Source organism: Mixophyes fleayi, chromosome 7, assembly GCF_038048845.1.
Source record: "Mixophyes fleayi isolate aMixFle1 chromosome 7, aMixFle1.hap1, whole genome shotgun sequence".
Lineage (NCBI taxonomy): Eukaryota > Metazoa > Chordata > Amphibia > Anura > Limnodynastidae > Mixophyes > Mixophyes fleayi.
This window is the reverse complement of record NC_134408.1, coordinates 122,532,288-122,556,603: the sequence shown is the minus strand read 5'-3', so window position 1 is coordinate 122,556,603 and position 24,316 is coordinate 122,532,288. Positions and strand designations below refer to the sequence as shown.

Here is a 24,316-nt window from a genome sequence, read left to right as displayed (position 1 = left end):
TTGCATGTTAATACTCATATTGGATGGAGTTATGGGCAAGGTCACACATTTTTTTGAAAAATCCTTCAAACCAGCCCAGATGTTAAACTGTTCTGGTCTGCCCTCTGCGTCCTCCCTGCTTCTTTTTTGAAAATTCAATTTTTTACGAGCAGCAGCTGCTTGAGAAACTGAAGGAGGACACGTCGTCAAGCCAAGGCCCAGTTCAGCGGACAACTTGCTGAGCAATAGCTCCTTGCAAAAGTTCACATCTTGTTCATTTGGAAGCAAAGTCTCAATGTAGGTCTTAAACCTTGGATCAAGCACAGTGGCCCAAACGTACTGATCCGAGCTCAAGATCTTAATAACTCGAGGATCATTGTGAAGCGAATTAAGTACTTGATCGACAAGGCCAACATACTTTGCGGAATTGCTTGCTTTCATCTCCTCCCTCAGTTTCTCAAGCTGCTTTTCCAATAGTCTAATTAAAGGAATGACTTGGCTCAAACTAGCAGAATCTGCACTCACTTCACACGTCACAACTTCAAATGGTTTCAGCACCTTGCACAGCACTGAAAGGATTCCCCACTGTGCAAGACTGAAATACATGCCCCCTCCTTTCCCAATGTCATGGCTTGTGCAATACGCTTGGATGGCTTTGCGCTGTTCCTCCATCCTCTGCAGCATGTACAGGGTGGAATTTCACCTAGTTACCACCTCCTGCTTAAGTTGGTGGCAGGGCAAGTTAAACTGCTCTTAGAGCTGCTGCAATCTCCTACATGCTGTGGTCGAATGCCTGAAATGACCTGAAATCTTACGTGCCACCGAAAGCATCTCCTGCACCTCACAGTTATTTTGTAGGAAGCTCTGCACCACCAAGTTGATGGTGTGAGCAAAACAGGGAATGTGCTGGAAATCACCCAGCTGTAATGCTCACACTATATTGTTGGCGTTATCAGAAATGACATATCCTGGGGAGAGTCCAAGTGGTATAAGCCATGTATCAATCACAGCTCTTAGTTTGCGTAACAAATTGTCAGCTGTATGCATGTTAGTGAAGTCGGTCATACAAAGAGTGGCCTGCCTGTGACAAATGTTATGTAGTGGTGTACATGCTGCTGCTGTTCCTGCTGGTGAAGGTGAATAAGCAACCCAGTAGGCTGTCACAGTCATATAGTCTTTGGTTTGACCACTTCCACTTGTCCACATATCTGTGGTTAAGTGGACAGTGGGCAGAATGGCATTTTTCAGCGCAATCTCTACATTTCTACACACTTATTGGTAGAGTTGTGGAATAGCTTTACGGGAAAAATGGTGTTGCGATGGAATTCTGTAACGCGGACACAAAACCTCAATTAACTGTGAAAAACCAGCTGCGTATATTGTGGATATTGGACGCAGATCTAACACTAACATGGCAGCCATGGCGTCTGTGATTCGCTTGGCGACTGGGTGACTGCTGTCATATTTGCTTCCCCTAGCAAATGATTGTTTCACAGTTAATTGTTGAAATGTAGGACTGCTCTTTTTCTTGGCCTTCCTCTGGGCTGATGATTTACCCCCAGCAGCAGCAACAGCAGCAGCAGTGGGACTAATGCTTTCTTCAGAGGAATCAATAATAGTGCAAGAATCATCCAGCCTTAATAAGTGGGATGCAGGGCTAACTCCGAGCGCTACTGAGGATATTGATGATGATGGTGTGGTGGTGGGTGTATTTTGTAGTCGTTGGGATGTCGGTGAGCGGAGGGTCCTAGCTGATGATGGAGTGCTTGTAATTTTTTTGGAAGAACTTTCAGCTTTTCCCAACACTTTGCCATGAACTCTCGTCAAATGGCGTAACATAGACGAGGTTCCAAGATGGTTAAGGTCCCTCCCCTCGACTGACTGTGGCTTGACATACACTACAAATGGCTATACAGTTGTTGTCTGGATTGGGGTAGAATTAATTCCACACATAAGAAGTGGATTTTTTGGTTTTGTGGCCTGGCATGACAATGGCCTTTTTCTTGTCATGTGCCAGAACTGCTACCACTGGTGCAGGACTGACACAAACAACCTCATCCTCCTCAACATCCTCATTAGTGCCCTCATCACCTCCACAAATCTCCCCCTCATCCTCTTCTATTTCCAATGTGGCATCCTCAATTTGTGTATCACCGGCTACACTCGGGCTGTTCAGGCACACATCAGCAGAACTGCTGAAAGGGTCCCTCTTTATGGATACACTAACAGAATGCTCACGATTAGACATCCCACTGTTGGATGGACTCTCCACAGGGATTGGTGTCATTTGTGATTCAGAGCAAACATTATCCTCTAATGCCTTACTGTTATCTTGCAGCTCGGCTTTGACGCGTAACAGTAGTTGTGCACCACTTGTAGGCTCTGTAACATTTTTGATCTGCCACTAATAGACAAAGGTGAAGGCCTCATTCTCTCTTTGCCACTGCGTGTGTAGAATGGCATGTTGGAATTTTTTTTTATTGGCATTTAACTTTTCCTCAGTTACACCTCTTTTGCGCTTTAACACAGTAAAATTTTTCTTGGTGTGTGTTTTTTTGACTGACTTCAAAAGACTGTGTAGTTTGACATCGCCTTTCCCAGATGACGTTCTGGGAACACTACCATCAGGACTGGCGACAGAACTTGGTTGCTGATTCTGCTCATATGTGGACTGCTTTGAATCCGTTATGAGCCCAACGCACTTGTAGTGCTGCAAATTGTTTTAGATACTGCTGACAAATATGACTTTTGACAGCCAGAAATATTAATGCAAAAGAATGGAGGACACCCCAAAAGCACTTGGGAGTGCTAAAATTATTTTTCAGACTGCTGACAAATAGGACTTTTGACAGCCAGAAATATTAATGCAAAAGAATGGGGAACACCCCAAAAGCACTTGAGAGTGCTAAAAATTATTTTTTTAGACTGCTGACAAACAGGACTTTTGACAGTCAGAAATAATAATGCAAAAGAATGGGGGACACCCCAAAAGCACTTGAGAGTGCTAAAAATTATTTTTTTAGACTGCTGACAAACAGGACTTTTGACAGCCAGAAATATTAATGCAAAAGAATGGGGGACACCCCAAAAGCACTAGGGAGTGCTAAAAATTATTTTTCGAGACTGCTGACAAATAGGACTTTTGACAGCCAGAAATATTAATGCAAAAGTATGGGGGACACCCCAAAGCACTTGTAGTGCCAAATATTGAAAATAAAGACTCCTCTATCCTCCTCTCTTCTCTATCAATTGTTATCAGAATTGTAATCAGAATTGTTATCAGAATTGTTATTACAATTGTTATCAGAATTGGATGAAGAATAAGGTATATTATCTGTCCTTGCTCTAATCAGCCTGTGACTACACCCTGCTCTGTCCCTCTGTCAAATGGCGATGGATTGCTGTGGAGGCAGGTATTTAAAATTTCCAATTATCGCGAGAACCGAGCCCCGAGATCCGACGACGTCACAATGACGTTTGGCCTCGATTTGGAAGCCGAGCGAGTAGAGCTCGGCTCGGTACTCGGATAGGCAAAGTTTGGGCGGGTTCGGTTCTCGGGGAACCGAGCCTGCCCATCTCTAATTTATAGTGGTGATTAAGGAATCAGATACAGTCATAGTACACAATCATATTATACAACAAAATTGTACATAAAATATATATAAAAACTCACATTTAAAAACCTCATGCAAGATTGTTTACATAAATAAGTTTCTTCACATATAATGCATATATCGTATGGTGTTGTTATAGCAACCGTTTAAGCCACTAACTACTTATTCAATTGGAGAGATCTCCATTACTCCTTATAAACTTCTATATTAATCCTACCTATATATGTATTTAGAGCCTTCCCAAAAGATTGCGTATCCAAATTACATAACTTTTCTCCTGGACCATGTTGTCATGGTAACCAATTCACAATGCAAACTTCCGTTTCCCGAAGTAATGTCATTGTAAACTCCAATACATCAATAGGGCCCTATTGATGTATTGGAGTTTGCGATGACATTACTTCCGGTAACGGAAGTTTGCATTGGCTGCAGGGGTTGTTATTAAAGCGCTCTGGGAACATCTATTTGTTTATCAGAGGAATGTGTGCTGAGCCTCAATTGGAGGAGCTCAGTTCTGAAGAGTTCTGGTAAGTCCTGAAGCAGGGCTGACAGTGCATGTGCCGCCCAAACTGCACCGCGATTCGGAACACAAATAACAAATCACAGACAATTTTTTTGGAAGAATAAAAACTTTTGGGCTTGTCCTTAAATCAGGGGCTGATTGTGAAGTTAAAGTGGCCCTGGAACAGGGACTGGTGGGCAAATTTTAGCCCAGGGGGCAAGACTCGACTTAGCAGTCTGTAAGGACCATTTTGAAGGAAAAAATGTAGATAGCCCAGTCACTTAGTCCAAGGTAGCCTACTATGGGACCGGCGCCGGGGAACAGATTCCACCCTGACCGGCCAATCCCAGCCCTGGAAGATATTCTGAAAATGGCCCAGGGACGTAGGTGAAGCCACATTGTGTTTTCAATTTGACCTAAGGGGGGGACAATGTATAATGTATGCTGCTCCACTGGTGTAGGTGCTATCCCACCATTGAAGTGGGGGTGGGGCTGCCTCACTGTAATCTGGACAGTTGGCAGACAGTGCTGCTTTCCCATACCTATCCTTATAACTTTTCACTACCTAATGCTGCTGCTGGTTTCTTAAGCTCATTTTCTGCTTGTCTAGATCCTGGAATGTGGCGGCCTTGTATTGAAAATTATTATTATCTTTATTTTTGTTGATCTGTAAGATACCACAGTGCTCTGCAGCACTGGAGAGGGGTGAAAACAGGACATACATAAAACAGGGACCTCCAAATTAATACCATTAACATTTGATAAATAGCGTTCCTTTTCCCCACAACTCGGCATCACATTCAGTTAATAGCCCCCTAATCAACACAGTATTATAATAATGGTCCCATTGCTCTGCCATTAAATGATGAACCACCACTTTCACCCCAGGATTAAATTAGTAGCCCACGCACCCCATCCACCAACATAAGCCACATTACATGAGCTCTCTAACACTTTCCTTCTTCTATTCTGAGCTATATGCTGTAGGAGGCAGCCTTTGCTGTCTGTCTCCTTAGCTGTCTGCACATGTGGGATGTCTCTCACAGGTCAGGAGGTTTGTGCTCTATGAGTGACTTGCTACCAGTGTGGTAGAAAGGAGGAGTCTGGCACACTCAGATGTCACTGAATGGGAGGAGCAGATCAGACTGATCTGCACGGCACTTACAATAAGGTCGCTGGTCCAGGTGAGGGGCCAGCAACAGGAATCACTGCAATGCAAAGGATGCATTGGTCGGGGCCTTTCTCTGATAAGCCCAACAACAATTTCCAATGTCTATTGATTAACTGTAATACTTGAATCCCCCCCTTAAAAGTCTTGGGCTTTCCCCTGCAGACCTGGTCTGAAGTGTACCCCTCACCCCCCATATACACACATATTTGCACATGTCAAACACTTTTTCATTTTATTTGAAGAATTATTTTGTTCCTTTTTTTCCATGAAATTTAATACATAAGAACAATATAATCCCGAATCTTCAATCTTCATGACTGAAAAAATAGCAGTAAACAGTTGTAGCTCATTAGTCATTGATCAGTGCTCTGGGAAATTTGTATTTGAGTGATACCTCTATTTATGATCCAAGATATGACAAGCACAGAATTGAATAAAGGCAGTAACATATATATGTGTATATATATATATATATATATATATATATATATATATATATATATATATATATATGTGTAAATATATATATATATATATATATATATATATATATATATATATATATATATGTAAATATATATATATATATATATATATATATATATATATATATATATATGTATATATATAGCCATGTGTTCTCTTAACAAAACACTTTTCCTATTATGATGTTGAGTACTGTTACATAATCAATCAGTTACATTTGTGTTCTAATATCAGCTTAATTGATGTCATTCAAGTCTTTAACATTAATTGGTCTTTTTAGGCTTTATTTATCCCTGTCTTTCTAATTAACAGACTTATGTCTCAAATAACACTCTGGTCTGAATATTTTGCAAAACGAAAAAGTAATTACATTACACCATAATTGTGTTATATTATGTGGCTATACAGATGACTTTGGATAGAGGTGTGATATTATGGGTATTCCAACACAGTGGGGACATTTATAAAAGCCTGCTACTTGTAGATGCGTGTTCATAAATGTCCCCCAGTGTACGTATAGGACACTAAGAATACCATGGAGGCATTTCAAATCTGCATGATACTTGGGATTTTTTGGGCACATAATAATAGTGCTTTCTTCCCTTATAGATGCAGATTCAATTCAGTGTAAGGTGCCTCCGGACATCTCCTCGATGCCTGGCTTTGCACCTTTCCGCCTATTACGCTAAGGAATCTCTGCTTATTCTTCTGCGCATCTGATTGGGGCGCAAGAAAATTTGAGTGGAGATTTCAGGCTGAACATTGCCTTGATGTGTCTCTGTGGACTGTTTCGGAGACACATCATGTTGAATTGAATTTCCCCCATAATGTACAAAGTTTTTCCATTTGAAAAAAACAGCCAACTCAGTGGACCTCTAATGAAAATTGTGGGGTTTGGCAAGCAAAAAAGTTGGACATGAAGCTAAAAGCTTTGCATACAAATTTGAGCTACCAGAGACTACGTGGCTCAACCACTGACTACCCATCTGTTTTCTGCAGACCTGACTTCAGTAATAGTGGAATACAATTTAAATGTGCTTGAATCCCACTGTATAAATAAATAATTCTCAACTAACCCCAGCAGTAGACAGCCTTGGCTTTTCTTCTTTCTTCAGGCTTCATTCTTGACCTGTTGGATTCCAATGGGAAAAAAATAATGTCAAACGATGCAGTTGACTCCAAATGATCAAAGCAGGGAATCCCTATAACACTACTTGGCTTCCAGCTAATCACAAATGCCCAGCACGTGAAACACCTGTGATTGGCTGATGGCGAAGGAATGTCCTGACTTCTGCTTTCATAATTTAGTCCAGTCAAACTGTTTGAAGTGCCATCACTGCCACCAATGAATGTAGAAAGTGCATAACAGCCCAGGTGGTTGACAAATGGCCAAGAAAGTGAAAACATTGGTGGCAATATCAGAATTCCCTGTTTTGGTCTCACCCACCCACAAAGGAGATCGGGGCTGCAGAAAACAGATGGTAACTAGGCACCATGCCAAATATGTCCCTCATAATTTTGAGTTCTAGACTCATGTGATCCTTAATCTGTCACAGTCCTCACTGACACCTATGTGGCAATGCTCCTAGATCAAATGCCAATTATAGCTCTGGCTTTCTCTCTTCCAACCCAAGTTATATAGGTCACTGGGAACAAATAGAGGTCCCTGCAGGTATAACTAAAAAGTGAACACATGTGTAGCAGGTGGAATAGTGCACAGACAATACTGATGAAAATAATAATAATGAAATCATCTTCTTTAGATAAATTAATAATATGTATGTATTTATATACAGTCTTTATATACAGTCTCTAATCTTCACATCTCAATACAAATTGCATCATAAATCATTTATTCACATACTCTGCTGTGTAAATAACTTGTTTCCATTAGTATTTTTCAGTACAAACATCCTTTATCATTCTACCCTTTATTAAGATTAGTAGGTGATATCAAGTCCATTTGGTTCAAGAACTAACACTCACTTATGTCGAGACTGTTACTCTCTACATTGTTTCTCTCTAAATGTACCCTAGCTTGGGTAACTGTTTATAGTTTCCCCTTAACTACACTTAGTTGATTCTGCTAATTAAGGCAGAGTGGATTCCTTACTTGCTAATATATAATCTTCTCATTGTCATACTTCCATCTCTTGTATTCATCTTCACTATGGAATAAGTATTTACAGACTCTCAATCTTATGTAAACTTCTTTCAGCATGCACCTATGTTTAGTGATATTCAGCACTATCCTTATCTTATAGTCAACATGCTCTATAATTGTCCCAGCATTATTTTTCTGCATTCCATCTCAAACTCAGGAACTTCTTATCTACTGTTAACTCTCTCTGTACTTCGTTCTCAACCTTTTGACTTGGGGTTAAGAACCTCATTTCCCTCGTTCTGTTCTCACTCTCCTACACTTGAGACTCATAACTCTAGATTCCATGAGGCCCTCAAAGCCTTCTCCGATGGCCGGAACTTCTTCTACCTTTATGCCCCATCAAGCTTCACTTGTGGCCCCAGTATTTATAAGAGCTGAAGCAGTGGTTGAAAGACAAGGGATCTTGAAGCAGAGATTAAGACTGAACTTGATCTTAATCTTTCCCAGACCAACTACCATTCCCATCATGTGACCTCCCCCACACAATGTAAGGAGACAATGCAGCACACTGAGATCACAGGAGAAGGGACACTCAGCATGCACTGCATGGTCTACCCCTTGCTCCACAGGAAAGAATGGCGTAATTCAGGCTTAGTTCATCAAAGCAAATTAAGGCATTCTTAGGAAGGCCCTGTTATGCGCCAGTGTACTGCAATGTTCTTGTCTGTTTTTGGTTCCACTTACACATGTAAACAGACATTCTCTATCATGAGTTGCATTGACAAACACAACAGGTTGACTTATGGAAACTCCCCTGCAGAACTGTATTGTTCTTATTCCTGCCTTACCACTAACTTTTAAAGCTGTTTGAAACGTCCCACTGAATTATTAGATTTGTTTGATATAACTTGTAACATTTGTTGATATTGCATTACTATGTCTGCTAATATGTTATTACATATTGTTGTATCTTTCTTTAATTAAATGTATTGATTTAATTTATTACTGAGATTAAGGGTAACATGTTGCATTTTTGAATGTGGCATATGAGGCCCTTGAAGTGTACCAGGTTGCCTATCACTGCTCAAGAGCCTCAACTGCAACACACTGATGTCAGCTCACTTGACCTTGGATCGCAAAGACATTTCCCAAAGTAAGCACCACGCGCTCTTACATGAACACCTTGTCCTGGGTGCTACAAGAACAAGTATGCATATTGAGCTTTAAAGGAAATGGTGGCAACTATAGGTAAACACCACAATAGCTTGTGGTGGTAGCCAATAACTCTTTTACCCAGCCAGACACGATAATAACTCAAATTAATAATTATACTTCATTCAACTTGTGTTATGGTTCATAAAACTGTAAAAAAACAACCCTGTAGCTGAAGTGTCGGAATGTTGCACTGCCTGGCTTGATGATGATTGGATGCTCTTGGTAATTAACATAAGCCTAAGAGTTAGGTGGCCAACATTCTTATTTAAATGAAAAGGAACATCTGCCTGACAAAAAAGTCAAACAGGTTCAATGTAGTTTGTTGTTTACAGTTGCGCAACAGACGAACCATCAAAATGACGAAGTTATAATACTATAATACCATATAACACATTTATCTGCTTACACTTAAACTTGCTCATTTCTATTTATTAAAGTGTGATAAACTGAGCAATAAATTGCAATTAAATGTATTGCTATCAGCATTGAAGAACACTCCAATTAATGCAAAACGAAACATAAAAAACTTAACATTCAACAATATATTTTTTCGGTAAAAAAATTGTTTTTATAAAAGTGGGATATTCTCAAAGAATGTACCTGCTATAATACAAATAGGAAAAATACAACAACGTGATCAGAGAGTGCTCATCATAAAGTATAATTGGCATGGAAACACAGTGTGCAATGCTTCAAAAACTACATTTTTATTTAATTCTAGAATGAACTCTAGCAAACTGCCCATCTCCATGAAATTTACATTATATTTTTTCCTTGCCAAACATATTTTTTCACTGTTTGCATAAAAGCCGAGAGTTATGTCTACAGCTGTTCATACACTATTCAGAATTGATCCGAGGGTGATGTATCAGTACCTGGATTTTGGCAGGACCTTTCTAAAACATGCATCGTTGTTGCAATATTTTCATGTAAGTATCTCAAATAAACAGAGTGAGACAACCAAACTGGAAATCAGTTCTGCTTGAATTGAGGTCAGTATATGATTTGCATTACTTACCTTTGTAATCATGCATAGCGTCGGCTGCTGCCAGGGTTGTTTCAGAAATATAATTTGCTTTTTAGTCATTTGTATTCTCTGGATTTTGCCGATTATTTGGCAAGCTGTTTTCTATTTTTTAAGGAAAATCACCTATGGCAAAGAATAATTGATAAATAAAGGTAAAATCAGGAATAAGTTTAATAAATTGTAGATTAGCATAAAAATTGTATATGTATTTGTCATGCATAACCCTTCTGCTCTTAAACTAATGGGAAACTAGAGTAAAACTGCAGTTTTGAATGTTCGCAAAATTTCTTGACCATTGCAGAGAGTAAACATAAAATGATGGTTTACAATGGAAATATGGATTGTTGATGTCATTTCCTTTTCCGTGTTATATACCAATGGTTGGAATAGACGGCCTGCCGAGTCTTCATCTGCCGCCCTCCTGATCTTATTCTCTTCATAATAAACAGAGAATGGGGCAAAAGGAGACAGCTGACTCCTGCTTTGCCTGACCTGCACTGCACAGTGCAGGTAGGTCTGTCACGAATCAATGCAGGAATACAGCTAAGGAGCCATGAATAAGGTGAAAAAACATTCAATTTTATTGCTGAAGAGTCAGAACAGATGTTGTAATAATGAGCTTGCAGTAATTACCAGGTATACAGCGGTTGCAGGTAAACAGGAGGTGTGGAAAGATTCCAGGCAGCAAGTACAGGGAAATGCAGGGGTAAATACCAGGCTCACAGATGAAACAGGTCAGCAGAATGTAAGTAGAGATCTCAAGCAGCATAAACCCAGGAGCACGGCAGGAGGAAGTGACCACAGAGTGTAACATCAATAACCAGCAATAAATGCTGGGGGAGACAGGTATTGAAAGGGGAAATGAGAACACACCCAGGTGCATGGGATAATTAGTGAACAAGTTAACCCCTAAGGCAAACAAGTAAGGCACAATAGCAGCACCTCTGGTAATCAGAGGTACTGCTGCAATACAATAATAAGGACAAAAGGCAGGAGCTGCCAGGCAAAGCAGCATGTAATGCATAAGCTTGCAGGCAGATCCTGACAAGGTCACACTGCATACTCAGACCAGGAGGAGGAGGGTGTGCAGTGTGGCCAACAAGCTAATCCAAGTTGGCCATCACTATTAATAATAGTAAACTATGGAATTTCCAGGTACATATAAACACACATAAAGTAGGAGCAACAGAAGAAGTGTTGTGGGTAAATGTATCAAGCTGAGAGTTTTCCGGCGGGTTTGAAAAACCAATCAGATTCTAGCTATCATTTATTTAGTACATTCTACAAAATAACAGCTAGAATCTGATTGGCTGCTATAGGCAACATCTCCACTTTTCAAACCCGCCGAAAAACTCTCAGCTTGATACATTTACCCCCTGGAGTCTACACTACTGTTTCAGTTAAGCTCTAAGCCATAAACTATAGGAACTAAAGATACTTTAATGTATAAAAAAAATGTTTTTCCTTAATTGTGCTTATCACTGAAGCCTGGGAGGACTACCCAAAATTCTGAGAGCCTCCCCGAAATTCCATGAGAGTAGGCAAGTATGTCTTAAAGATATCCCTTGTCACAAGGCTACTCCCACAAGTTATTGTTTTGTTAGAGGATGGTCAAAACTTTAATAAGAGGAGAGTTTTGGGTGGAGATAAAGGGATTATGGGGAAGACAGAACAAAACTATGGGACCTCTACTGAATGTGTTAGATGCCCTTTAGTTTAGCCAAAGTAGCAAGCACAAGAGGAGACAGAAGCTGTCTTTTTAAAAGCCTACTATGGTATGTGAGACCTACAACAGAAAAAATAAACAACCATTACTGAGTGAAAGATCTAGCAGTATGCGTACTGCACTTCTCTATATTATCTTAAATGGACACATCATTGTATTTTTTTCTCCTTTGCTTTTCTTAGGTGAGCACTTTTCAAACCATTAAATACTCTATTATTTATAAAACAGCAAACAAGGCAGCGCATCAATATTATGTTGTTTTGTGAACCAATGATCCATCACAACATAAAATGAAATGGAGTGAAATTAAGATATGAAAAGGATGCTGGGGATATAATAGACATAATAGATCGGCTGCAATAGAACACTACGAAATGAACATGTTAAAAGCTAAAAATGCAAAGTCAAGGACTGGCATATAGATACAGTGTAAATGAAAAAAATGTACGGTTATATGTAAAGTTGTAAATCATTATCATGTCCCATCCATCCACTACATTAAAAGATTTATTTTTATTTATATATATATATATATATATATATATATATATATATATATATATATATATATATATATGGTATATGCTGACAAAGCTATGTCACTTCAAACATTTTATTTTTATTATTATTTACATTTATTTATAAGGCAACACAAAATTTTGCAGGGTCATAGAGTGATAGCAATATTTGACATAGTTTGTATTTGAAGGGTGTCACATGTTGCTCTGTTTAAACGCGGCCAGTCATCTGCATACAGTGAAGGTAACTATGTTGTGGGCTAAACTAATATTTAGATTAGGGACTAACCAGATATGAGAAATCATATATCATAGGCAAACCGAGGGGGAGGGGGGTTCCTAGTGCCTGGAAACCCCCCTCCAAGCCTGGGGCACTGTATATTTGAGGTGGCTGGACCCCGTCCCCGCTTCACACGGCTCTGCTTGTAAGGGGAGAGCTGCGTGCACCTAACAGTAGTGCACACAGCATTGCCCAGGTAAATTATGGGAATAGGAAGAGTTGGAGAGCAGCCAAGCACTGTCTAATATTATAGTCATGCCCCCATGCATGCTGGTCACGCCCACTGGTGGCGTGGTGTGGAAACAACCCTCTACAAATCCTGCGTTTGCCTCTGTATATGTTGTACCAATTGCTGCTTGAAACACTGTCTTGTGTCCAGGATTTTGCTACAAGCATCAGATGAGTGGTAGTGAAAGTTAATAGTTAAACCACTTTAAGATAAGTGTGACTAAAATATTTAACTCTCCATTATTCCTGCTCAAATCTTGTCCTTAGTGCTTTTGGGTGACATATAACACCAGCCCCATTCAAGCTTAATACTAAAGAGGACTAATTATTAAGACAATAGCTGTAGCCATAATAATGAAGTTGTAACATACTGTGGGACTAATTATTAGAATTATAGAAGAGGAAAACAACTCTCAAGTAGCCAACTAAATTAAGACAACATACAGGGCAATCTGGGAAAAGGTTACATTTCATATTGACATTTATTAATTTACTTCACTTTTAGCTAATAAGTATTTGGCTGAATAAAGTGAGCAGTTTTTCCAAAACGATCTGTCAACATGTTATGTGATGGAACTCTACCTTCCGAAAATTCTGTTGTCCAGGCAGATTTGTCTATTGTATCCTTTGCACAGAAGCAAGCTATCATTTCTGCATACAATACGGGACATTTCTGAGAACAGCATTGCAGCAGGAAGTCAACTGCAAGACACAAGAGAAAGTCGCAAACTAAAATCACAACACTTTTCACACAAACGTCCTAATTGAGCTTCAGATGCGTAAAGTGAATATTAGATTCTCTTGTGATAATGTCTGTTCTAAAGTCATATAATGTCCCGATATGGGCAGATCTTGGGTAGTCAGCCGGCAAAACACCAATTCACCATAAACATATGCAGTGAATACTGTAGGGATACAAAGGGCATTGTGTGCTACAGTACAGTTGCCTACTCTCCCGGAATGTCCGGGAGACTCCCAAATTTCTGGGAGTCCTCCCGGTAATTGGCCACATCATTAGTTAATGATGAGGCGTGAGTCGCGTCCTAAGCTCCACCCCCTACTGTAATACAGTTATGTCAGTTTAAGGGCAGGCCCAAATGGCATGGCTCACCGAGCCCCGCCTCCACACACCCACACCCACCTCTCCCCTGGATCTCCCGGAGGCCATCTTTGCCAAGGATAGCAAGTATGCACTATAGACATTAAGTGGCGTCTAAAAGAGAAAATAGCAGAGGATAAAAGGCCTGTTGCAGCCACAGAAGGTGACCATTTCCTGGCCATGGTGCATACTTTCTGTGAGAGGAATTACGTTTCATTCTGCCATTGGAGCTGATAGAATGGGTCATTTTCCATGACAGTGACAAGCCCCCTGAACAGCAACAGCATAGTGAGTACAATTATCCTTTACAAGTTTTTTTTTCAATTATAAAGCATGCTAATAATGTATAAATCAATGCAAACAGCTGACAAACGCAGGTAGTGGAATATGCCATTTGCTTGACATGACTTTACTTCACAGGATAAACATAGATACAAATCTTCAAAAAATAATATTGTTCTTGTCCAATGTTTCAGCAGACAAGGCCCACAAACAAGAAGACCACACTTACCTACTTTCCTGGAATATCCGGGACACTCCCGAAGGAGTAGGCATCCTCCCGGATTGTTGAAGAGGCGAGGTTTAATGACACCATCGCACCATTAAGCCCCGCCCCCTGCTATGCTGTGCCGTGAATCTCCTGTAGTGGTCACACGACTTCTCCTCTGGCACCTCCTGGAGGAGAGAATCTAAAAGTAGCCAAGTATGTACAAGACAGCAAACCTCACAAGAAGAGGTAGCAGGTGAAAAACAAAAACACTCAATCCTTGCATATAGTGTCCCGAAAAAAACCCCAAAAAAACCCCACATATTTTCAGTTACAGGAACATCACGGAAGCACATGAGCCAGAGTGTTACACATGAAGATAAATTAGGGGAAGCCCCTTCAGAGGGAGATCTGGACTCTGCCCCACCTGCGCTTGGTCAACCATCAGCAACTCACCAGTCTGGGCATGATGCCACTACCCACAAAAACTACTGACCGCTGCTTTTGAAGCATATGCATTTCATCAAAAAGGACTGATACTGGAATATCCAAACAAATGCTCATAAGTGCATTGCCAATGCAGTGAAGCTCATTGATACTCATCTAGTTGTATTGACAAGGTCTGTGAGGGAACTCATATCAAATCGTATATCTGCTGTTGTCCAATTATGATATGACTTCTTGGCAGTACACCAAGTACATCACCGTCCACTACTACTCCAAGGCACAGTGTGCTCACCATGGGTGGAGGAGTTGTAAACCACAGTAGCCACCTATAAGTTCAAAATGAATAAGGAAAAGAAAAGGAAAAATAGCTTTTTGTGTGTATTCTGTACTGTACAGTTAAGAAGTAAAATTATTTTTGCACTTTATCCATACTCACCTACTCTCCCCGAATTTCCAGGAGGTTCCCGAATTTCAGGGAGTCCTCCTGTACTCCTGGAAGAGAAGGCATCCTCCTGGAATGCTGATAATGATGTGAATTTTCGTTATTAAGCCCCGCCCCTGCTAGACAATGCTGTTAATATCACGCCCCTAATACACCTGTCATATGACCCCCCCTCCAGGATCTTATGGAGGGAAGGTTTCAAAATATGGCAAGTATGACTTTATCTGACCTGCCGCCCCCTAAGAGGACCACTTATTCCATGTTGTATACTGGTATATTGATAGGTCTATTTAAGTGTTGTGCTAATCATAAAAAAAAATATTATGGACCCCTTTATAAATCAAGACGTATTTCCCTCCTTAAAAATCTTATAGATTCATGTTGCCCCCTTAAAATATCATACATTCATTTTTACCTTTAATACATTATTTCATTTTGATACTTTTATTTAAACAATTTTCATCCTTACTAAAGAAAACATTATTGTCAAGACAATGCTGGCTCTTCTGATGTTCTGAAAGGCAAGATAGCTCAAACATGCTCATTGGTCAATATGTCCTATCAGAACCACCTCTAAACAAATAGACTTTTTTTTCCTATGGTTTTATGTGCAGGTTTGCAAAACGCAGCTATATATGTTGCATGATTTGTTTTAGTTTCATATAAATAATCAGGATAGCGGTTTTAGAACTAGTGCTTTTAAAAACAACAATTTTTTGTGTGGTTTGGTGCCTAGTAAATGTTACAGTTTCCAAACCCTACACACTTTGAATTTGCAGGAATGAGTTACAAAGCATGTATGTGCATTGCCGTAAAACAGATTCTACTAATACCCTTGGTCTGCAAAGCTGTTCCAGACAAAAATATATTTGAATAACTCTAAACGTGTAATGCAATGCAGGGTTTATGAACATCTTTGACTGCAATGCTCTGGAGAGCAGAAACTTATTTAGCTAACGCTCTCTATATATTACTATTAAATCAGTTATCACAGAGTCTTGGGACAAGAGGGCATGGTCAAATTCCACGGGGGGATTCCACGTCACAAGTTGCATCATTTGTGACGTCATAGTAAGTCCAGTCTCATCAGCAGCCCAATCAATTAATAGTTTTGAAGCTAAACAGAAATCTATATATCTTGAGTGAAACAGGTTATCTTACACAGATGTCTTATTGATGACTTCTATTACATTAAACATCAAATGACTGTACACGCAAATTGCTAGAACTTCCCTTTGAAATGTCTCAGCTACTGCCATATATGTTTTATTTATTTTCTAAGTACTGAAATTATTTTAGAACACCTGCTCACAGAACCTTAATGCTCTACTAGCTAGAGGATGAATTCAAGCAACAGCTACCTTTTAAAACCATCCTTGGATCAAGTGTTAATTAAGAGGAGAAATGTATTTAACTATTATGAAATTATATTTATTCTGTAAAATTACATAATACATGTAATAAATAAATGATAAAGGAGGGCACCTAGGTTAAAGAGATACAAGTGGAGGACATATGTGTGACTAAATAATAGTGAAGAGTCTAATTTAACTTACACATATTGGGGCATATTCAATTGTCCGTGTTACTTGCAAAAGTAACACGGCGTTAAAACTATTACCATTATTACGGTAATTCTAAGCTGGATTTCGGATTTTAAAGGTACCGTAATAACGGTAATTATGAGCACTATTACCTTAATAACGATAATAGTGCGCAAGCCGCGTTACTTTTCCGAGAAACGCGGACAATTGAATATGCCCCATTGAAGTGGTTTAAAAGCATCTTTTTTCACAGCTAGCAGCAAGCTGACAGGGTGTTGTTGCAATAAAACAGAACACCTGCAGATAACTTTTTTTAAAGGCAAGTTGAGAGTGTCATCTGTCCATCAAGTTAGGGTGAGTATAAATTACTTTTTCTATTGTACAGGGTACTGGTCTCTGTTACTTTAGCATTAAGGTCACAATAAAGTGTGTGCAACTTTATGCTATGAATTATTTTGCCATCCTGCCACTAACAACAATGTAAAAAGCAAGAAGGTGTTTGTGTGTACACCACTAGAAATGTAGTTGTGATTATACTGATAATATTGATGATGTTCACCTTTAATATAACATGTGGGTGGCATAGCTATGAGCCAGAATATAAATCTATCAAATAATACATGTATGTAAGATTGCAAATCACATTGCCCTGCTCTGCAAAGAGGTGCTGTGCTAGATATGGGGTAGAATATGGAGTTAATATATCTATTAACAACTGAAATAATGCAGTGAAATTATGCATTACATATTACATAAATTGTGCCTAATTTAGGGTTAGGAGCGCATCCAGCTAAAGGGTGAAATAGCATGCTGTGATGCAAATGGCGCAAGTGCATTTTTTCCATGCAGGTAAAATAAAGGGCAACTTTATTTAACCACTGCAATTCAAGGTGAGTTAAGATGAGCCCCCCTCCCAAATCTGTCCAAGGTGTAAAATTGTAATTTGTAGCTGGATTTAAACTTAAATCTAATTCAGGCCAATTGTGCTTAAAGGCTAAACCCAGAAAAATATAATTTTTAGTCGCTGCCCCAAACCAGCTAGCAAAAAAATGGGGGTTCCTTTCAAGGGGCACTTACAGTTAAAGAGAGCTTTTAGAGTATCTATACAGAGAGACAGTGTTTGTTTGAGAAATAAACATTTGCCAACATTTTTTTTTTATTTACAGTCAACAATAAATAATATGATTGCAATACAATGCAATATAATGATCTGTTTCCTAAAAATGCAAATGCTGTGTTTGCCAATATAGAGAATCACAGAGAATCTTAAACTATTCATTTCATGATGCTTCCCTGCTCCTAGCAGACATGGCTTTGATAATAGGCAGCAGTTTTTGCAGTGGTAGACAGTATTTATCTCTGTGATTGTGAGTTGCTGGAATGTTTATCTTTGCTTGAGTTGCTTGGCTATTGCAAAGCTAGTTGAAATGATTCATGGGTCTGACAGATGTCTGGTACAGCTGGATGTGTCCTTGATTATCCCCAAAGTCTGGACAACACTGTCATTCACCACAGCCCAAATTATCTCTGTATCGACTGTGGAGTCTTGCGTGACAGTACTGTAATGGCTAATTACTAAGCATACCTTTGGTACTTAGTTCATAACAGTGGCAGCAAGCAAGATAAAATAAGGAACTTTAATAATATGCCGGCATTATTTCCAAGGTTTCTTAGTAACTAGACATCTCGAGGCATCCAATTTATTATTACATAGCAGTGATAGATTTTTACGTTCCTGGAAATATACAATTAAAATATAGGCTTTGAAAGGAAAAAAAAAAATCAAAGGATCAACTGCCATTCATTTCTATACAGATGTATTCAGTCAAAAGGGACCACTTCTATGTGAGCATTTCTGAGACGCGATTTATAGGTTATTTTATTTTTTTTAAAGCATCTGACATTGCCGGCAATCAAACTCTGCAGTCTAAGCTTTAATCTGACAAATATCAATAGAGAATATCTGATTTGAGTAAAAAGCTTCTTTGTTTTAAGTAATTGTTTTTTTTTTTTTTGAAACCTGAATAGGTGAGGAAAATAAATAAAAAAGGGGATAAAATGTGAAGCATCCTGACAGTGATGGATTAGGGATGGTGGAAGTAGCTATTAGCAAGGAGAGCAGGGAGGAATATACTCAGAAAGGCATGCATGATGAACAGGCTTGGGTTGCAGTGCAAGGGAACATTTCTTTTTAGTACATAACCTTTTTTGAGATATGAGAACACTAAAAGAACTCCAGGTATCTCCCTCTTTAAAGCATCCGGAGGATTGGTAAAAAAAAAAAGTCTCTTTCTTTTCTTCCACTCATCTGTAAATTAGCACCTTGTGACAAACAATGTTTGCACAGAGCAGATAGATAGGGAGTAGAGGGTACGAAATCCCATCCTGACTTTTAGTGAAGATGATGAGTTCCCAGGAGAACAGACAAAGCAGACCAGGAACAGCTTTTCACAAAAAAAAAGAATACAGTAATTTGCCACATCCTGTCCAAGCTACGTCTGAATGTGACTCCCGTCTTAATTACCAGACTTACAAAGCTATTCTGGGTTATACTGGAATTTCTCTTTTTCTTAGCTGCAAGGAGGATGTCGCCAAGTCACATGAATGTACTTTGAAGGGTCCATGGTGACATTTTTTTTATATGCTGCTGGTTGAGCAGAGCAGGCAGGTGACTCTGCAGCTGTAAGGCCACATGTAGGTTATATTAGTAATAATATTCATGTGTAGGTGTCTCATGTGTGTGTTTTCACTATGGCTGCAATTCTTTCTTTGCTCTTCCAGTTGCAAGAATTGGCTAGACGTCAAAGAACATTACTGTAGTTATTTAATGGTAAAGGTTGCATCCAAGACATTGACCAATTTCTGGCATAGGAGTCAGTGAAATAAATGTGTCTGATAAACAATAGGGCAAAATGTATGCCCTTGTCTGGCTTACTGATGCATCACATAAGTTAACAAGATAAAGAAAAAGAACAGCAGTGCAAACTTCAAAACTCCTAAACACCAGATCCAACATTGCGTTTCGATCACTGTTGGGAATGGGAAGTATTGTGGTGGTCACATGACACCTATGCCAGTATAGGGCCTCACCCAGAATGTTCATTGTCCCAAAATTTATACAACCTGATATCAAGATTCACAAAATTAATCATAACACTATATTATAACAGTTTTATTCCATATTTCACAGTAGAATGATAAATAAGTGGCAAAGAAGTGACAAGTATACACTTAGAATACTAAAGTGATGTTAATACATGTATAAGCGTCATGTAAATAACTGTAGAAACTGTGAGTTCTGATGTCATTGCTTATAGTTGGTGAGTTCCGATGTCATTGCTTATAGCTGGTGAGTTTTGATGTCATTGCTTATAGCTGGTGAGTTCTGATGCCATTGCTTATAGCTGGTGAGTTCCGATGTCATTGCTTATAGCTGGTGAGTTCTGATGCCATTGCTTATAGCTGGTGAGTTCCGATGTCATTGCTTATAGCTGGTGAGTTCTGATGCCATTGCTTATAGCTGGTGAGTTCTGATGCCATTGCTTATAGCTGGTGAGTTCCGATGTCATTGCTTATAGCTGGTGAGTTCAGATGTCATTGCTTATAGCTGGTGAGTTCTGATGTCATTGCTTATAGCTGGTGAGTTCTGATGCCATTGCTTATAGCTGGTGAGTTCCGATGTCATTGCTTATAGCTGGTGAGTTCTGATGCCATTGCTTATAGCTGGTGAGTTCCGATGTCATTGCTTATAGCTGGTGAGTTCCGATGTCATTGCTTATAGCTGGTGAGTTCTGATGCCATTGCTTATAGCTGGTGAGTTCCGATGTCATTGCTTATAGCTGGTGAGTTCTGATGTCATTGCTTATAGCTGGTGAGTTCTGATGCCATTGCTTATAGCTGGTGAGTTCCGATGTCATTGCTTATAGCTGGTGAGTTCAGATGTCATTGCTTATAGCTGGTGAGTTTTGATGTCATTGCTTATAGCTGGTGAGTTCTGATGCCATTGCTTATAGCTGGTGAGTTCCGATGTCATTGCTTATAGCTGGTGAGTTCTGATGCCATTGCTTATAGCTGGTGAGTTCCGATGTCATTGCTTATAGCTGGTGAGTTCTGATGCCATTGCTTATAGCTGGTGAGTTCTGATGCCATTGCTTATATCTCGTGAGTTCCGATGTCATTGCTTATAGCTGGTGAGTTCAGATGTCATTGCTTATAGCTGGTGAGTTCTGATGCCATTGCTTGTAGCTCGTGAGTTCCGATGTCATTGCTTATAGCTGGTGAGTTCAGATGTCATTGTTTATAGCTGGTGAGTTCCGATGTCATTGCTTATAGCTGGTGAGTTCTGATGTCATCACTTTTCTGTTTATTGGGGAAACTTTGTTAAAGTCCATATAATGTACAGTAGGGAGCACATGATCCCATAATTCAAACTTCAGTCACATGGTGTCCTGGTTTCTGTTTCAAATTTATGTAAGGCTTTACGTTATATAACTGCAGGTGAGTTTAGGAGAGAACGAGAAACTCTGGCAAATTATGGTGTCATCATTTTAGAGTTGTTCATGCATAAAAAAAATACTGTGGATAAAAATAAATTGGTATTATTTTGTAAGGTTTGGTTTGTAATATACTGTAGGTCGGCTTATCCAGAAGTATAGGAAAATGCTCATTGGTTAATGTTAAATTAACCAATGCTTTTACTACAGTTAAAGTGACAGCAGTGAGAGACATAACTACTGCTATAATAGGTGAACAAAGTAATATGCAATATGATGGCTGTACCATCCAGTGTGGTTAGAACGGATCATTTTTGAACTGACCGTGAGTGCATTAGATCTTTCTAACAGCGGAGGAATAGATACAGTGATGCACATTATAGTGTTATCATCATCTTAATTCATTCACATAGCACCACAGAATCTGCAGCACCACACAATTAACAAAAAATACAGATAAGTATAAGACAAGAGAAACAATAGAATCAGTAAAAATCAATCCAAGAGACTGGAACACATTACAAGGGAAACATTACAAAGAGGATGAGGAGATAGGAGGTAGAGAGGGCCAAACTTGTGAGAGTTAACATTGAGAGGATTAGGGTAATAAATGGATATGATAGAGGTGGAGTGAAAGGGGCATGAGGAGGGAATTGTCTTAGGATGAAAATGTGAGTTGTGGGTTAGCGTATGAAAGATTTGAGGTTGAAGGTGAGTCTGATTGAGCGGGGCAGGGAGTTCCAAATGTGGGCAGCAGAGTGTATGGTGGTGATAGGTGAGACAAATGTCATTGACAGACTGTAGAGCAACTAGGGGAGTATTTTGTGACAAGGTCGAAGATGTAGGAAGCGGCATTAAAGAGGGCTTTTTAATTGAGAGTAAACAACTTGAATTGTATTTTGGAGGGAATGGGGAGCCAACGTTGGGAGAGAAAGATTAGCCACAACACAGCATTCACAGATTTCAGGGGGACAGAAATTTGTCTGCGAGGGCAGAAGATTGCAATAATCAATTCAGGATATAACAAGAGCATGAATGATGGTCTTGGTGGCATCCAGGTAGAAGAAAGTGTGAATCTTGTTGCTATGGTGAAGGTGACAGGAATGGGCAAGGGACTGGATGTGGGTAGTAAAATTGAGGACAGAGTGAATGATGACCCACAAGAAGGATGAGTAGGGTGCATGGGGAACAGAGGGAAAGGCAACACTATCAACCTTAAGGGAGATCAGAGGAAGGGGTTTGACGCTTGGCTATAGTCTATCAGGGCAGAGCGGACCTAGTCCCATATTTATCAACAGACAGATCTTCAGATCTGCATAGATACCTCCAATGTATGTGCGGTTTGCATTTGTTACTGACTCAGGCTCTATGTGTTCAATCCACAAAAAGTTACCGTATTTTCCGCACTATAAGGCGCACTGGATTATAAGGCGCAGTCTCAATTACGGGGTCTTTTCTATACTTAACACATACATAAGGCGCACCGTATTATAAGGCGCATGCTAAAACATACAAAATTCTACACTCTACAAAAAAAAAGGTAACGGAGGCAATACAGTGAGTGAGTTGAACTTTATTAACAATACACTCACATTATTTATAAATCAATCTTTTCCCACAAATCCATCAAACTCCTCATCTTCTGTATCTGAATTGAACAGCTGGGCAATTTCGCCATGAAACATGCCGAGTTCCCTCTCATCATTGTCGGAGTCAGTCTCGTTGTCAGGTGGCTGTTCAGGAATGATACCGGCTTTCGCGAAAGCTCGGACAACAATTAAGGCAGATACCTTAGCCCAGGCATCCACAATCCATTCACATATGGTGGCGTAACTCGCCCGGCGCTGCCTCCCAGTCTTAGTAAAGGTGTGTTCACCGTCTGTCATCCATCACTCCCACGCCGCTTGCAACTTCACTTTGAACGCCCTGTTTACACCAATGTCCAGAGGTTGGAGTTCTTTTGTTAAACCTCCCTGGATGATGGCAAGCTCCGAATTCATTTGCTTCACTTGGTTTTTCACAGTATCGGTGAGATGGGCGCGCATGGAGTCGCAGATCAACAGGGACGGTGATGTGTGGAAAAAACCATCCGGTCTCTTTACATACTCCGATAAGGGTGGTAATGTTGTAGTATGGCCTATTGATATGTACAGAAGGGAAATGGACAGACAATTGAGTGATGAGAAATGCTATAAACGACTTTTCTCTAATCCTATAACTGATTTCAAGATTAAGTACGACCAATTAATAGATCAAGCATATAAGAATGGTACCATAAATAAGACGGAATGGACATTTTTAAAGGTAGATGACCCAAAGATTCCGACGATCTATTTATTACCTAAAATTCATAAGAATAAAGAAATACCACCGGGGAGACCAATCTTATCTGGCATATCTAGCTTGACGGAGCAAGCCAGTATTTTTGTTGACTTTCATTTAAGAAAACACGTAATTAATTTATCCTCATATATTAAGGATACTTCAGACGTCCTCAAGTTAGTGGACGGCCTCTCTCTTGATGAAGACATTTGGATGTGCATAATAGATGTTGAGTCCCTATACACTAGTATAGGCCATACAAATGGCATCGAAGCTGTTAAATTCTTTCTACGTTCTGAACAAGATCAGGAGTTCAGTGCTTTTCTAGTGGAACTTTTAGAATTTATTCTAAAAAGGAATTTTTTTGTATTCTCCAATCGCTTCTATCTCCAAATACGAGGCACAGCGATGGGGGCGGCTTGTGCCCCCACATTTGCCAATCTCTATCTTGGCAAATGGGAACAGGAAGTCGTTTTTGAGGATGGGATGTATGTGTACACTGACCAAATTCTATTATGGGTCAGGTACATAGACGACATTCTGGTCTTCTGGAAGGGCAGTAAAGAACTTTTTCATCAATTTATTAATGCTCTGAATGACAATCCTAATGATCTAAAACTTACCTTTAACAT

General features: G+C 39.6%; 1 long non-coding RNA gene across 1 annotated transcript; it reads right to left on the bottom strand.

The window, feature by feature from the left end:
• Positions 1–5,481: 5,481 nt before the first annotated feature.
• On the bottom strand, positions 5,482–15,669 carry LOC142097062 (uncharacterized). Its single transcript, XR_012678108.1, has 6 exons — positions 15,320–15,669; positions 14,461–15,209; positions 13,433–13,552; positions 10,090–10,221; positions 6,829–6,881; positions 5,482–5,583 (listed from the first exon to the last, which is right to left on the bottom strand). It is a non-coding gene; the product is annotated as an uncharacterized LOC142097062 (long non-coding RNA).
• Positions 15,670–24,316: the final 8,647 nt, after the last annotated feature.